This window comes from Pleurodeles waltl, chromosome 6, assembly GCF_031143425.1.
Source record: "Pleurodeles waltl isolate 20211129_DDA chromosome 6, aPleWal1.hap1.20221129, whole genome shotgun sequence".
Taxonomy (NCBI): domain Eukaryota; kingdom Metazoa; phylum Chordata; class Amphibia; order Caudata; family Salamandridae; genus Pleurodeles; species Pleurodeles waltl.
The window spans coordinates 498,454,329-498,466,420 of NC_090445.1; the positions used below are offsets into that span (position 1 = coordinate 498,454,329).

A 12,092-nucleotide genomic window follows, 5' to 3' on the forward strand; every position below is an offset into this window, starting at 1 on the left:
TATTCCTGAGCGTGGGGATGAAAGTAATCGGCCTTCAGGTTAGAGAATACATGGCTAGTTGGATGGCAGACAGACCGGTATATTAATGAATGTATGTGTGGGGTAGGTGTATGAAAGGATAGGTGCATGACCAAATGAATGCAAGATAGGTGGATAGACAAAGAGACTGATGGATCGATATAAGCATGTTAGATGGATGTCAATTTAAATAGGCAGCAGAATAGATGAATGGTTTGATATACAGGCTTGTGGGTAAATGGACCACCTACCCATCCATTCTTTTCCCCACCTACACATACATTAATACATCTGTCTGTCTTCAATCCAACCATTAGTGCCTCCTCTAATTTGTAGGGCATTTACTTTCATCCTAGAGACCTACTATATCCTCTACCAAATTTTCAGGAAAATTAGCCTGAATTCTGGGAGCCAGTCCCTTGCATCCTGAGGTCCATTTCCCTGTATTCTGAGAGACAGTTATCTGCATATTGAGAATCAGTAATCTGTATCCCGAAGAGAAGAGAAGAAAAGACACATAAATAGCATTGTAGCAACTCCATATCTGCGTCTTGAGTATTACTTACCTGCATTCTTCGGTTGTAGAACCAGCATCCCAATAAACAGTTTACTAAATCTTGAGTCCATGTTAACTCCATTCTAAGAGAGATTGGTGGTCATTCTGACCCTGGCGGTCTTTGACCGCCAGGGCGGAGGACCGCGGGAGCACCGCCGACAGGCCGGCGGTGCTCCAATGGGGATTCCGACCACGGCGGTAAAGCCGCGGTCGGACCGGCACCACTGGCGGGGTCCCGCCAGTGTACCGCCGCCCCATTGAATCCTCCGCGGCGGCGCAGCTTGCTGCACCGCCGCGGGGATTCCGACCCCCCCTACCGCCATCCAGATCCCGGCGGTCGGACCGCCGAGATCCGGATGGCGGTAGGGGGGGTCGCGGGGCCCCTGGGGGCCCCTGCAGTGCCCATGCCACTGGCATGGGCATTGCAGGGGCCCCCATAAGAGGGCCCCTACATGTATTTCACTGTCTGCTGCGCAGACAGTGAAATACGCGACGGGTGCGACTGCACCCGTCGCACAGCTTCCACTCCGCCGGCTCGATTCCGAGCCGGCTTCATCGTGGAAGCCTCTTTCCCGCTGGGCTGGCTGGCGGTCTGAAGGCGACCGCCCGCCAGCCCAGCGGGAAAGTCAGAATTACCGCCGCGGTCTTTCGACCGCGGAACGGTAACCTGACGGCGGGACTTTGGCGGGCGGCCTCCGCCGCCCGCCAAGGTCAGAATGAGGGCCATTATGTCCATTCTGAGGATTCACTAATTGCATCCAAAAGAGCAGTTTGGTGATTGCATTAGGAGGTACAGTTAACTATTACCTGCTTCCCAGAGAAGCAGGCACGGGCATCACGAGGTCGAGTAACACCCATCGTGAGGACTATATACCTGCATTGTAAGGTTCAGTTTTATGCAACCTGCGATCTAACTCTCTGATCCTAAAGAACAATGCTCGCATTCCAGTGAGCAGTTACCTGCATCCTAGTTACCAGCTGCTTGCATCTTGGCATTACTGAAATACATGCAGGAGGCCAGATCTACCAGCTATTTTATAATCGAGCATGTACAATTTAATTACACATCTACTGCGTTTCTAAATCTTTATCGTTTATCAGCTGGAGTTATTTGAACTGAGCTGTCAGCTGGAACCAAGCGTTTTTTTTGCTTGGCTCTGCCTGAATTTTAAAAAATGCTCATGTTTGATCGATGTTGTTGTGAAAGTAACACACCAGAGTACCTAGCCAGCTGGCATCCTCCTGCTTTGCAGAATGTGTGGCCTAAGATGGTGGGCCTCATTATGACTTTGGCGTCCTTTCACAGGACTGCTGAAGCTGCTGCAGGCAAAAGACCGCCAGTAATGGAGGTCTTTTGCCTGCCATATTAGGAGTGTTCTGCTGGCTGCGCGGAACACTCACCACAACATTGTTGTTGGCTCGTAATTGAGCCAGTGGCAATGTTGTGGTGCGTCAGGTACAGCAGCCCCTGTTGCGCATTTCACTGCCCGTAATTCGGACAGTGAAATGCGTGATGGGGCTGTGCATGTGGGCCCGACACCCCCATTCCACCAGCCTTTCCATGGCGATGTTTACTGCCATGGAAAGGCTGACGGATCGGGACTCATAATCCCCAGGGCAGCGCTTCTTGCATCTCTGCCCTGATGGATTACAACCGCTGGGACCACCAGGTGGCGGTTTGACTGTGGTGGCTTTGTCACGGTCATAATGGGGCAGTCGGACTGCCCTGTTGGCGGCTGTCTGACCGCTTTCGCAAGGCTGGCGGTCGTGATGAGGCACTGTGTCATCACAACTCTTTCTGAATAGGAAATAGGAAAAACACTGCAAAATGACAATAGCCACAAAATATGGGCCTGAAGATGCCAGGAGATCCACACGTGCATTTGTGGACTGTCAAAACATAGTGTTACTTGAAGTGTGTGAGATGCTTTGAAGCATAAAGGAGACAAAACGGATCCACAAGGAATCCCATAACTGGCAATGACATAGTGTGCTGCTCAGTAATCAGCAGCCCCCACTGCACACTGTGTGCAAGCTAGAGCTGGGCAGAACTCGCAGTCTCAATCCAAGAAATTTCCTGGAGTTACACAAAAACCACGTGAGATTCCACAGAATTCGGCAAATGAGTGTAAATTATTTATGTTGCGCTGCTCAGGCTACAATTTAGTGTCAGTATTGTGAATAGCGCTGATAATGAAATGGCCCCACACCTTTATACTTTATTGAAAAAATGAGCGTGGTGCTTAAATGAGGCCTCACAGCAGCTTATGTCCACAGAAGTAAATCATACTCACAACTGCCTTCAACCGCACCCTCGTCCTGGTCAAGTCATCTCTCAGGCTGCAGCAAGAACAACTGTTTCAAGTAGCAGCATGTTCCTCTTAAAACAGACCCACGAGAATTGTGTTGGCACCAGGCCCTGTGCAGGGGTGTGGTTTGGTAGACTGGGGGTTTTGAGCTTCAGATTTTCCAACAATCACAATGTCCTATAATGTTAAAATGTATCATAGGGCAAGCAGGGCACATGGGTGTGGATAAAGGGGCAGTAAAAAGGGAGATTAATGCGGATTCAAAGGATACTAAGTGAGAGAAGATAACATTTTGTAAAATAATCAATAGTTTAAGAGTTTCAAAGCAGAGATAGAGAGTGTGTGTCTGTGCACATATTTGTCATTTTATGTGAAAACTCTTAGTGAAATCCGACAGACACCCCACCAAATCTAACTGGAAGCACCCCATCTCAACTTTTTACCAGAAAATTAATTTATTGGGGGGATGTAACACCCTAAACAGCCCCCTGTAGCTACGTGCCTGATCCTGTGCAATGGGCATAATACTCTGCTTTGTGTTAAGGGAGTGAATGCTTAGCTCATACAGTTATCAAAGCCCTGTCTTCTGAGTACCTCCCGTGTTTGCTGTACTCCATCTTTTTCAGCCCTGAAGTACCAGAATGCTGGTGGTGTACTCACGGATTCTTAAAGCCAGGTGATAATCTTGTCAAACACAAGCATGCTCATTTACTTTATCTTGGTTTCTGATTTACGGTCACGACTTCGAGCATAGATTTTTGCCTCGAGTTCATAAGCCCACTAAAATACCTAACAAAAACGAGTGGTAAAATACACACAGGGTACTTGAGGAAAAAACATGTTAGAATTTTGTTCGAGTGGTAAAAATAAGAGTGGAACACCTTGAATTTTGATAGAGATGTATTCCTTCATATAGAAGATAGAGCAAGTCTACAGGCTAGTGCCAAGAGAAACAATAACTTCACCCAAAGGAAGTACGATTCTAAAGAACATACAGTGAAAGTACTGTAAAATTTCCTATAGACAAAATGGCTGCTTTAACATTTTTGCTACCGTCACAAAAACAATATATCCCAGCAAACTCTCGGGGCTCCAATTATTGTAGATTTTTGTACCTGTTCCCAGAGAGCTTTTTCACCGCAAATAATTGGCCATTGCATGTGTTACGGCACCAGAAGCGCTACATGCTGAAGTGCCTAAGCAGTGCAAGGCAGGCCTTCAGCGGGGCTAATGATGAGATAGCTTCACGCGTGAGCCATTATCACAACCTCACAGCAGCTTAGGACGCCACTGGAGCTCCATTTAATAATGCAAGCCCTCTAATCTCCGCTCTGCTGCAAACAAAGCCTCTAGGAGAAAAAAGAGTCTTTCAGAATATAAAGTCAGGACGCAAGAGAGCAGAAGCAGTATGTAAAAGGCATCTTTGGTGCCTTGAGATTCATTACAATAGAATTTCTATCTATTGTCATAGTTTAGTAAGCTGTTCAAATAGTGTCAGGGACCAGGGCACAGTTCGTCCATATTACTTCCACTGCTGTACATGCCAAGATTAGAGACGTTTGTTTCCAGTGAGCCACACATTTGAGTTTTTCTGCAGCTGACTGCAGAATGCCCAGGTCCTATTTCTCAAGTTCTCCATGACTTCAAACATGAATACATGAACTGCTCTCTACGTGTAACTTGCTACCATACTAATGCCTACCTCACTGGTGGAATGTGAGTTTCAAGGAAGTGTTGCTGAGTCTTCAGATCAGCCTGCAGCACAGGAACCTCTACCTTAGACATAGAAAAATCCCTCTTGACCACTGATGAAGATGACTCCTGTGTCCTGATATTGTTTCCTTCAACACAGTCACCCATCCCACCCTCATACACACCCTTGAATCTCAAATGGAATTCACTGACATTGTCCTTTACTGGTTCTCCTCCTACTTTTCCAAATGAAACCAGTTTGTTCAGGTGGGCACCTTGACGTCACATAAAAATCCCTATCATGCATGGAGTACATCAGGGTCCCATACTGTCTATTGTCATTGTCAGCCTTTATGTGGAGCTGCTTGGTGCTCTATACACCAATATGCCTAAAATACAGAACTCTACTTGAAAGTCTCCTCTGCTTTAGACATCTAACGCCTCAAACACTGCTTGCACATCACCAAGGCCTGGATGTTCAGTGCCTACCTGAAGCTCAGCTCAACTAAGACAGGATTCCATTTGCCAAGAACAACAAACAAGATACAAAACCGTGCCCAAAGACATGACCCTTAATGGCTTTGAACTCTAGTTCTTACCGAATAACTATCATAACTATCATAGCTATCATAACTATGTTGATTTCAATTTTTCAAGAATTAAATGACACATTTTACATCTTTTAAGAAATACGTTAATTTCCATTTTAGGACATAAATCCATCCAAATAACAGTTGATTAACAGAGATGCTGTCAAAAGATGCTTTTGCGCAAGGTGTAGACTTGTGAATTGTGTTAGAAATTGGGTTACTGGTTCACTATGGTGTGAGTCCTGGTCAAGCAGCAACAATAATCCTGGCTCCCTCTCCAGGCTAGAAAAATAAGAGCTTAGTTTAATAAATAAACCAAACCAAAATGACAAACATTCAGTCAGTAGAACCGGAGTTATGAATTTTTAATGCATAAACTGCCATATAGCACATAAAAACATAAAACACCAACTGAGGCTATCTGGTTGCTCTGGACTAGTGCAAAGCCAAAAGTTCAAGCCAACTGCGATGGAGCACCAGTCAGTTATACTCCCAAATTAGTCCCCAGAAGGTTTATCTTCATAAGGTTTGTGCCAAGAGTCCCGTTCATGTAGAAGAAAGTCACTTAGAACAAGGAGAGCACTGCTGGCAGTGGTTGGTGGGGTGTGAAGAGCTGGCTGGGTATTATGGACAGGCAGGCTGGAGCTTGAGTTCCCGATCCATTTGGGTGAAACATGCTGTGAAGAGACAGACTTGCAGCGGCTTGCGCTGATTGAAAACGGGCCATTTGTGATCACTAAGAGCCCAAAATCTTGCATTTACGAGCTCCAGAGCCACACCAACGGTCCAGGATCTGAGAGGCCCCTCTTGGGGGTCCAGAACTCATTGAAGACGGGTCCAGGAGGTTTTGGGGAGCCTATTATGTCCCTAACGCCCAGATGAGGAGGCAGCAGTCTTCAATGAGTTCTGAACCCCCAAGAGGGGCCTCCCAGCCCCTGGACCATTGGTGTGGCTCTGGAGCTCGTAAATGCAAGATTTTGGGCTCTTTGTGATCACAAAAGGGCCCGTTCTCAATCAGTGCAAGCCGCCTTTTTAAGTCACTCTGGGGTCCTGGGTTCACCATGCATTCCAGGTCCAATACTTCCTTACCAAGCAAGAGGGCAGCAAGTCAGCACAGCAAGGCAGCAGACCCTTCAGAGTAGCAGTCCAGCAGAGTGGCAGCCCTTTCAGTAGCACAGCAGTCCTTTTTCCTGGCAGAGTATCCACAGGTCCAGAAGTGTACTGAAGTGATGGTGTCTGAGTTCCTTCTTGTATAAACTGATGTCCTGGTTCTGGAAGGTGGGAGAAGCTTCTAGGCAGTGTCTTTGAAGTGCATGGAATTCCGTACCTCCCCTGTCTCCACTTCAAGCTGGCAGAAGTAAGAATGCATGGTTGTTAAGCCCTTTGAGTGGAGATAGGACACATCTGTAAGTGAGGCTAGGCCCAGTTCCTCCATCCCATTCTGCCACTGATGGCCCATCCAGTCACACTTGAGCTCCCATTGTGTGTGGCTGTCTAGAAAGAGTACACAAAGCCCAACTGCCAACTACACCCAGTCATGTGAACAGAGACAGGCTGCATGCACCAAATAGCTAAGGCAAGAAAATGCCAACCTTCTAAAAGTGGCAATTTCAGAACTGTAATTTAAAATCTGACTCACTGTGTTAGGATTTTAAGTTAGGATTCCACAGACACCAAATATGAAACAGTGAGCTCTACTCGTTTAGAAATTACAAATATAAAATGCAATTAGTCAACTCCAATGTTATCTAATGGGAGAGACAGTCCTTGCAGGAGTGAAAAATGAATTTAAGAGTTTTCACCACCAGGACATGTGAAACTTAAATGTACATGTTCTATGTTGTAACTATACTACGTGATATCGTCTGGGCTGTCCTGGGCCTACCCTAGGGGTGATTTATATATATATATATAAAAAGGGACGGTTTGGGCCTGGCAAAAGATTTGTTTTGCCAGTTCAAAATAGCAGTTTAAAACTACACACACAGGCTTTGCAATTGCAGGTCTTAGACATGTTTCAATGGCTACTTAAGTGGGTGGCACAGTCAGTGCTGCAGGGCCACTAGTAGCATTTAATTTAACAGGCCCTGGGCAATTACAGTGCACTTTACCAGTAATTTATAAGTAAATAAATTAAATATGCCAATTGAGTATAAGCCAATTTTATCATTTTTTGAGCAGAAAGCACAAGCACTATAACACTGGTTAGCAGCGGTAAAGTGCACGGAGTACTAAGGCCAACAAAAACATATTCAGTCAAACTAGGAGGAGAAAGACAAAATGTTTGGGACGACCCTGCAGAAAGTTCAATGTCCAACAAATTGAAATTTAGAATTTTAATCAGATACCCTTGTTTCCATTTGGCCACAGCTTCTGTCATTACATTATTTCCACTGATTCAGACCTTCTTCCATAAAACCCCTTGTGTATGACTCATTCAGAGCCATTGCCTTGTACACTGGTTTCAGAATCCAGTTATTCAATACACTGATGTTAAAGCAGCGAGAAAATAAGTGTTGTTTTTTACTGCTGTGACATCAGACCAGTGTAACACAGCGCTCCAATTTGGTGCACTGATAAACAGTTATTTGCCTCCTCCCATGGGTCTCCCCTGACCCAAAGGAGGCTGGGGCTAGAAGGTGGTGCTATTGTGTCACCAACAACTAGCTGGGGGTAGCAAAGAGACAGTACTTCTTACAGCTCTTCAGCTCTTCTACTTGGCATTCTCCTCTTGATCTAGAAGTGTTCTAAAAGTCTGGGGTTTGGGTCCAATACTTATACTAATTTCTGACTTTAAAGTAGGCACATTGCAAAGAAAAGTCTTTATAGTGCACATGACCCTGCCTTTCCTGCCTTGATCCCAGATACACTCTAGGGGGTTGGAGATTGCATTGTGTAAGGACAGGCATAGCCCTATTCAGGTGCAAGTGTCAGCTCCTCCCACCACTCTAGCCCAGGACGACCCATCAGGATAAGCAGGGCAGACCTCTGCTCCCTTTGTCTGACTGTCTATAGTGAATTCACAACCAGTTCAACTGTGATCCTGACCCAGACATGTATTCCACATCAAGGCAGAGATACAGAATAGATAAGCAAGAAAATACTCACATTCTAAAAGTGACATTTTCAAGCATGCAATGTAATAATCACCTTCACTAAAAGATGAATTGTTAAATTGTGAGTTCAGAGACCCCAAACCCCACATCTCTATCTGCTCCCAATTGGAAATTACACTTAAGAGATACTTCAAGGCAATCCCCACGTTAGTTATGGGAGAGACTGGCCTTGCAATAGTGAAAACATAATTTGGCAGTATTTCACTGTCAGGACATGTAAAACACACCAGTACATGTCTTAACTTTTAACTACACTACACTCTGCCCATGGGGCAACCTTCGGTCTACCTTAGGGGTGCTTTACATGTACTAAAAGGGAAGTCTTGGGCCTTCAAAGTGGGTGCACTTGCCAGGTGGACATGGTAGTTTAAAAGTGCATGCACAGACAATGCAATGGCAGGTCTGAGACATGTTTACAGGGCTACTCCTGCGGGTGGCACAATCAGTGCTACAGGCCCACTAGAAGCATTGGATGTACAGGCCCTGGTCACTTTAGCACTGATCAGCAGTAGTAAAATGCCTAGTGTACAAAAACCTACAAAAACAAAATCCAGCACACAGACAAAAACTACAGGAGGCAGAGGCAAAAAAGACAGGGGAGAACCACGCCAAGGATACCAGGTTAAACATCCTTACAGCAGTGTAATTTGTGCAACTTCACATTACACTAACTACTAAAAATCTACTTTTTCACACTTTTTTCTCTAGGGACTTGTTTCAGTAGAAAATTCTCTCAGAGGACTCATTCGAGAAGAAAATGTGTTGCACAAGACATTTTCTCCTCAAAACTGTCTGTCTCTTTACCCATGTCTCGAGTGACTTTCGAGTCTGAGGTGCTTTCAATTTTCGCTCAAAATACTTTGAAGTCCATTTTGCATAATTTACTTGTCGTTTTTTCGCAGTTTTCCCCAAATATTATTTTTGGGGAAAAACAATATTATCCAATTTTGCACACCTCCAGTGACAACACATGGTGCACTTTTAAAAGGGGAAGGCGCTAAGGAGATTGGTCAGATTCATGTCCTTCAGAAGGCACAGAATGCAGGTGTTTATCTTGTTTTGTAGTTGAGGGGAAAAGACCACATCAGCGAAGCAAGACGAGATAAGATATACTGCTTGGTTTTTAAATGCCTCCATGGTTTATCTCTTGCACTGTGTCTAGGATCCTGCGTCTAAAGCAAATCCAAGATAAGAAGTATAGGTGTTGTTTTCTTTTAAAGAATGGATTTTAGGAATGTTAGTGTAAGAACCTGGGGTGAGGTTCTACGTGGAAGTTCCACACCTAGTTAGTTGAAATGGCTGGCTGGTGAGGGAGGACTGCGTGGAGCCCCCTCATTACCAATAAACTCTTCTGCCACTGAATGAGGAGTTTTGGAATTTGTGATACGCTACAACACGTTACCTGCACCAAGAGACCAACAGTTAATGTGCACGTCAGATATACTCTGAGTGTTGCAGTATCAGTACAAACCTTGTGTAATCCTAAAACCCCTCCTCCAATAAGGCTACAATTCTTTCTATTGACCACACTCCTTCCAGTGAGACGTCACACCCATCTCCTAGAGCGTGTGCCTGCCATATGAACCCTCCATCTCTTGACTCGTGCATGCTGAGCTCTGAAAAGAGGTATGCATTTGCAAATGGAAACTTATTTTTAAGTATCACTTTTAGAATAAAAAAAAACATTAAATTAAATTTCGGTAAATGTATACTTACACTGATGAGATTTGTCTGTTCTAACAAGTTCCTTTATTCATGAAAAGTTAAAGAAAAGAGGTTTATGTAACACTACGGGGAAAACATGTCCCTGTCATAGCGTATTCCCTGGAGAATGAAACAATTTCTCCCACAGAGACTCTCGATGTGCTGTGTAAGGATTCAACTTGACATTGAAGAATCTCTCCTTCCAATGCGGCAAAAGGGAGTCTGATCATCAGACTTGCAGCACTGCATGGACATTGAGAACAAGACACACATACCACTGCAGGGCGGTAAGAACGCGGGCTTACTTCACCAGAAGAGAAGCAGCCATTTCTGACCGTGGCGTAGATGATGTGTTTAGCACATTAACACGAGTGAGACAGGTGTACGTCTGCATTGCAAGGTTAACAGATGTAATGGTACTCGAGCCTGAAAACGTGACAGCTTCGATTAAACAAACGGTGACATGAAAAACGTAAGCAGTATAGCACTCTAAATTTAAATTTAGTAGCATGTATCTTTACACTTCAACATTTCAATGTACTTAAAGCATATAAATATACACATAAATAATGTAACTAAATTAAAAAAAATTAGCACTCAACTTTAAATTTTGTGAAATTTCCATGCATTTAAAATACCTGTATGGATTCATAACAATGATGTTAAAACGGAAACCTGTAATGCAGGGGTCTCATGAGACCGAATGAACATAGCTTAGTGGATGAAAAGTCTAAGCAAAGCCCTTCAAGAAAAAATGCTTTTATTTATAGGTAGTCCAATCAGTCCGTCATCCTTCTAAGGCCGGTAAAAACTAAAAGCTAAGCAGTATTGCTATTTATCAGACAACTGCATATCTGAGGGCATCTGTATAGCGTGCCATTTATAAAGGTGTAATTCTATAATTTATGTGTAGATTGGGAGTCCGAGTCAAAATATGAAAATGCCACTGATTCTGAAGAATTAATAGACTTTTGCAAATGAATATACAAAGGATTAGCCCCCTGAATGCCCAGGCAGGTGAAATCTAACTTTCTAAAAGTTTTTTCACTTGAATAATTATTACAAATTGGACTTTTGAATTTGCTTTTAAAAACATATCAAATAGCGGTTTCATTATTTTTGTAGCTGGCCCCATTTTGGAGAAATTGCATTTTATTTAATCTATCTGATTTTCGACATAGGACAGGTAGGCCTTCCACAGTGAAAATAGCATTTAGGGCCTCATCACTGTAGGGACATAGTAACATTAATTTTCTGCATGTCACATGTTTAAATAGCATGCCACCCAATGTGTTGGCTAGGAACCCTGCAAAGAGATGTCTTAGTAACATTTAAAAGGGAGGGTTTTTACCTGTCAAAAAAACATGGATGTATTTTAGGTTTCACACTGCAGCAGTCAGGCTGCAATGGTAGGCCTGAAGTCATGTTTCGTTTGTCACACTAGTGGATGGAACTAGAAGTGCTGCACTCCCCAGGTTACACTTTACCTTTCAAGCAAAAGTTAAACACGCCAATTAAGATTTATTCTAATTTTTCAGGTTTTAATGTTCAGAGCACCTACACGAGGGCCTTATTATCAATGTTCCAAAGTAAAAAGAACATCAGCCTCAGACTAGAAAAGAATTGGGGTAATCACACCAAAAATGGCATCTGCCTACAGCTACACTTTTCTGGGGACACATGCACACATCCATTTTAAATACTAAAGCTGGAACCTGGTAATGCCAATCACCAGTTGATTGAGGTTGACTGAGCGCGTGTGCTTGTTTCTATCAACTAATATACATTTTAAATTTTTTGTTGATTCTCATTGGACTCTTGTTAAAGCAAGATTCCAATTTAAGCAGATAAATAGGCTGTTCGCTAGCTCAAAATAAGAGCTAGAATTAGAAAGTGTGAAGCTGCTTATATTGATTTTAGGTCTCTACAAACAAACCTTGCTTAATATATTCTGTGACATTTAACTAAACCGATGAATGTACTGCTGTGCTCTACTACCAGGATTGCATGTTACCTACTACATTCTCTCAAGATGAGAATATTTAATGTTGATGTCATCTCTGAGCTACACTACTCTCCCGCTTGTTCTCAGAAGGGGTGTGAGGAT

The 12,092-nt window shown here is 43.7% G+C and overlaps 1 protein-coding gene across 3 annotated transcripts in view; it reads right to left on the bottom strand.

Annotated features, from left to right (window-relative positions):
* The window catches only part of KCND3 (potassium voltage-gated channel subfamily D member 3), a 933,785-nt gene that overhangs the window by 514,487 nt on the left and 407,206 nt on the right, over positions 1 to 12,092 (bottom strand). The gene's annotated exons all lie outside the window — the stretch shown is intronic.